This window comes from Ceratotherium simum, chromosome 2 (assembly GCF_057802395.1).
Source record: "Ceratotherium simum simum isolate JZ-2026a chromosome 2, ASM5780239v1, whole genome shotgun sequence".
NCBI lineage: Eukaryota > Metazoa > Chordata > Mammalia > Perissodactyla > Rhinocerotidae > Ceratotherium > Ceratotherium simum.
Genome location: NC_141901.1, coordinates 53,412,456 through 53,418,097, shown reverse-complemented (window position 1 = coordinate 53,418,097; position 5,642 = coordinate 53,412,456). Strand labels below are relative to the sequence as shown.

Genomic DNA, 5,642 nt, shown 5'->3' with positions numbered 1-5,642 from the left:
TAAGAAACGACGAAATCCAGCCATTTGTGACAACATGGATGGACATTGAGGGTATAATGCAAAGTGAAATAAGTCAGAGGGAGAAGGCCAAATACCGTATGATTTCCTTCATTAAGTAGTAGATAATAACAACAATAAACAAACACATAGGAACAGAGATTGGATTGGTGGTTACCAGAGGGGAAGGGGGGAGGGTGGAGGGTGAAAGGGATAATTCGGTACATGTGTGTGGTGATGGGTTGTAATTAGTATTTTGGTGGTGAACATGATGTAGTCCATGCAGAAATAGAAGTACAATGATGTACACCTGAAATTTTTGCAATGTTATAAACCAATGTTACTGCAATAAACAAATAAGCTAAAAAAAAAAAACATGGTCTATATTGCCTGCCTTAGAGTCAATTTTTCTGATGCCTTAGTCATGCTAACTAATGGGAGCAGAATATGCAAGTTCTGGATGACCACAAAGAAGGCGTTAATTACTGTGACACCATGACAGAGAGCCTTGCCTTTCTCTACACTGACCAGCCAGGGATCACAGACTTCAGTAGCACCAGTCCCTTCAAGGTTTTATGCCAGAAAAATTCCAAATTGTCAAGCCCCTCAAAGGATCACAAATGCTGCACCATTGGCAGTGGCTTGTTTAACCAAACTTGAGGACCATTCTTGACCCACAACTAAAGGGTATTACCACTCAAGTCTTTCCTCAACTGCCCAAGGATGCTATCTCTCACATCTTAGATTTGGAAGAGGATGAAGATGAGGGCACCATTTTTTAGGTTCAGCAGTCTCTTCAAGTGGAACAGAAACCTTCGATATCAGAGCAGTAACAGGGGTCCTCCTACTACCCTTACTTCAGCATGTGGATTGGTTGCTGTTGCAGCCTAAAACCAAGGAAAGTGTCTATCATCCACACTGAACATTCACTCTCACTGCCTATATATAGGGTATGGCATCTCTCTGAAATCACTCAGGAGCTCAGGTCCCCTTTATAATTTCAGAAGAGATGACAGCAGTTCCCTAAGCACCGTTATGAATTCTCCTGCCAGGTACCATAGATTCAGCATTAGTGAAACCATCACCAACCAATCAGGTTCTACTATAACTTTCGGTAGCATCATAAGCATGGCCAAACTCCTCCAAGTGTGAGGCACCTCCCTAAAGTATATCGCAGCCTGGTTTCTAAGGGCCCTCTCCTCTTGCCTCCCCAAGGCCCTGGCTATTACTTCCACCCCACCAAATCCACCCTCTCAGTTACCTTGCCCTTCTCCTTTGCCCTTTAAGCCTCAAGAACATCTCTGAAAATTTTCTTGCCCTCTAATCAGCTGAAACATTCCTCCAGGAAATGTATGGCTTAAGACCTTCATGAAATCCTCCTGATGGGGCCCGGTTGAAGAGGAGTTTAGTGGACAGACTGAAGAGATTAGGGATATCCAGAGTCATAAAGGCTACTGATGCCCAGGAGAATGGAAGATGCCAAGAGGCAGAAATTCATCTTCAAAGACCAGACTCTGCTGTTTATTTAAATGCAGGTAGCAGTTTATCGGGTGGAATGAAAAGGAATCAAGAGTCTTCCAGTCAAGACAGGTAGCTTTGGAACTCCAATTGTACATCCCCACCCAAAATGGGTATCATGAAGGACAACTGAGGCTCAGCAATTAGCTGACCTCTTGCACAAATTAATACATGAATAGTCATGTACTGACTGACACATGTAGTCCTGTCTGACTTGAGAGAAAGGGAATGTGCATCTGGAAAGAAGAGGAATGGAAACAGAATTGTGATGAGGCACTGGACGATGAGGTATGCTAAATGGAGAATATCTATGAAAGGTTTATGAGTATATGGAGTCAGCAAAGAAAGAAACCATGTACGTATGGAGACAGCAAAGAAAGAAAATGTGTGTTGAAAGAAATGTGTTATGTAACACACTCTTTCAGTTGGGTTTTCTTGTCTTAAAAAAAAGTCAATAGAAAATGAGTTGGTAGCTAACTCCTCTTTTACTACTCTTTGGAAGGAATTGGGTAAAATAATTATTTCTTCCTCATATGATTAGAACTAGTTTATAAAGCCATTTGTCCTTAGAGTTTTCTCTAATGAAAGATTTTTTATTATAAACCCAATTTCTTTAAAAGTTGTAAGAATTTGCATCAGTTTTTATTTTTCTAGGAATTTAATTTCACCTAAAATTTTAAATTTATTGGCATAAAGTTGTCCATAATATCTATTTTAAAATTCATTTTAACTTTTTAATTGTAAAATAAAACAGATAGAGAAAAATCACACAAATGTGTAGTTTAGTGAATTTTGATAAGGTTAACCCTTGTTAACTATCAATTAGAACAATAAATAGAACTCTGATAGCCATCCTAGAAGTTCCTCCATACGTCCCGTTCCTATCACAGCCCACTCCTTCTCTCCAAACGTAACCACCATCCTGGGATATAAGAATCATTTCTTTAAGTTTCTTTAAGTTTTTATAACCTAAGAGGGCATCCTGAAGCAATATAATTTAGCCTTGCCAATTTTTTTTAAACTGGCATGTCTTTTAAGCCCCTTTTAATGCATAGGTTTCAGCTTCCATTCCTTCCTTTTCCTCACAATATATCTGCTGAAGAACACAGCACATTTCACCTGCCAAGTTCCACACAATCTGGATTTTGCTGACTGCATAACCATGGTGCAGTTCAACATGTTCTTGTGTGCTCCGTCATTTCTATAAATTGACAGTTGGATCATCAATTCATGTTCGATTGCTTTGGCAAGACTATAGGTTGGGTTGTGTTGTTTCATCAGGAAGCACATAATGGTCCCCTCATCCCCTGCCATGGATTGCTCATTGCATAGATCCATTAATTCACTGAGAGTTGCAAAATGATATTTTGATCTATAATTGGATTTTCATTCATTAGCCAGAATAATTTTATAAAGGAATGCTTTCCTCATGTACTACTTGGTTACTCAGTGATACAGTTTATATAGGAAAGACAGGATAAGTATTTTATTCTTTGCATACGTTTACTATTTTACCAGGTAATAAACTGGTTCTCATCATCTTCTCAAGGTGACCAATTTTTAATATTGTTATGAACTCACAAATATAAATATATTTTATGGGCTTCAATCAATTGCAATTATTATTTTTTTTGAAATACAAATTGTACCATTTTTGGAAAGTGGAAACCTCTTCACATTGGTTCCTGAGTCCTTATGCTATGACAATAGTAGCAGTTAGCTTCCTTTATCCTCTTGTGCGACAAGATGCTCCAGGCTCATCTTATACATTTCCCACACCAAAATTGGAATCAGTCATTTCACTGAAAATCTGATTAATTTTAATGGGAATAGAATTTCAAGACCACTTCATGAGCTAGGAATTGGTACTAGCTTGGATATGATGACTTCTTTAGTGGAATAGTTAGGGGAGCAAAATAAACTAAAAAATATTCTTTTAAAATAAACAAGATATAATTTACATAAAATAAAATGCATCCACTTACAGTACATAGTTAAATGAATTTTAACAAATTTATACATTTATTAACCACCACGCTAATCAACATACAAACATTTTCATTGCCCAAAAATGTTCTTATGATCTTTTTCAGTAAATCACCCCCACCACCAAAAGCAACCACTAATCTAATTTCTATAACAGTTAACCTATTCAAAAGAAATGTATACTTTCCAATTATTGGATACTGTTCTATAAATCCTCATTGAACTTGATAATATTTGTCTGTTTGACCTATCAGTTACAGGTAGCCCAGTAAAATGGTGGAATTTTTCATTTCTTCTTGTATTTCTATCAATCCTTGCTTTATGTTCTGAATTTATTGGTGCTTACAAGTTTATTATTTGTGTTTATGATTTATTATTATGTGGTGAATGTTAGCTTTTGCCTGGTACATATTTTTAAAACTTTTCTTTCAGTCTTTCTGTATGCTTGTTTTAGGTATATCCCTTGTAAGTAGCATATAAATGGATTTTTAAATGTAGTTTGACAAAGTTCCTTTTTACTAGGCAGTTTGGTTTGTTTACATTTTACTCATTATTAATATTTGGATTTATTTCTATCATATTATTTTGTGCTTTCTATTCACCCGGTTTTTTATTTCCGCCCTTCCTTCCCTCCTTTCTCTTAGATTTCCCCCTTTCTCTTTTCCTCACATGTATTATTACACATTCTATTTCTATATTTTTAAAAGGTTACCTTTGAAGTTTTAGCATGTATATTTAACTTAAGGTCTAACGGTGACTAATATCTTGACTCTACTGTCAAACAATTAAAGGCCCTTAAAATGCTTTGATTTTGAGTTCCCCTTTCCTACTTACATGGTGTTTTGGTTCAGTACTTTAGTTCTCTTATTGTTTATGAGGGGGTTTCTTTTTTTTTCCCAATACATTTATTAAGATATTTCAAATGCAACACGATTCACCCATTTAAAGTGTACGATGGTTTTTAGTATATTCAGAGATATGTACAATCTTCACCACAGCCAATTTTAGAACTTTTCATTACCTCCAAAGGAAATTCCATACCCTCTAGCTATCAATCCCTACCCCTAAGCAACCACTAATCTATTTTCCATCTCTATAGATTTCCCTGTTCTGTACATTTCATATGAATGGAATCATATGAAATATAGTTTTTATAACTGGCTTCTTTCAGTTAGCATAATGTTTTCAAGGTTCATCCATGTTGTAGTATATGTCAGTACATCACTCCTTTTCATGGCTGAATAATTTTTCATTGTATGGATATACTACATTTTGTTTATACATTAATCATTGACGGACATTTGGATTATTTCCACCTTCTAGCTATTAGGAACAATGCTGCTATAAACATTTGTGTACAAGTTTTTGTGTGGATCTATGTTTTCATTTCTATTGGTTATATACTAGGAATGGAAGTGCTGCATCATATGGTAACTCTGCTTAATAGTCTGAACAAGTTCTAGACTATATTCCAAAGCAGCTGCACTATACTACATTCCTACCAGCAGTGCATGAGGTTTCCTATTTCTCCACATGCTCACACATACTTGTTATTACCTGACTTTTTACTTCTGGCCATCCTAGTGGGTGTGAAGTCGTATCTTATTGTGGTTTTGCTTTGCATTCCCTGATGAATGATGATGTTAAGCAACTTTTCATGTGCCTATTGTGCATCTGTATATCTTCCTCAGAGAAATGTCTATTCAGATCCTTTGCTCATTTCTTAATTGGGTTGTCTTTTTATTATTGAGTTTTAAGAAATATTTATACATTCTGGATACAAGTCCCTTATCAGATATGATTTACAAATATTTTCTCCCATTCCGTGGGTTGTTTTATCCCTTTCTTGATGCTGTCCTTGGATGAACAAAATTTTTAATTTTGATAAGTCACATTCATCCTATCATTGTTGTTGTTGCTTGTGCATTTGGTGTCATATCTAAGAATACTTTGCCAAACACAAAGTAATGAATCTTTTCCCCTAGGTTGCCTTCTAAAAGTTTTATAATTCAGCTCTTCAATTTACATCTTTAATATATTTTAATTTTTGTATATGTTATGAGGCAAGGGTCCAACCTCATTCTATCACATGTGGCTATCCAGCTGAACCATCACCACATATTGAAAAGACTATTCTTTCC

The 5,642-nt window shown here is 35.9% G+C and overlaps 1 pseudogene; it reads left to right on the top strand.

Annotated features, from left to right (window-relative positions):
* Window positions 1-429: 429 nt before the first annotated feature.
* On the top strand, window positions 430-1,648 carry LOC101404415 (trafficking kinesin-binding protein 2 pseudogene; annotated as a pseudogene).
* Window positions 1,649-5,642: the final 3,994 nt, after the last annotated feature.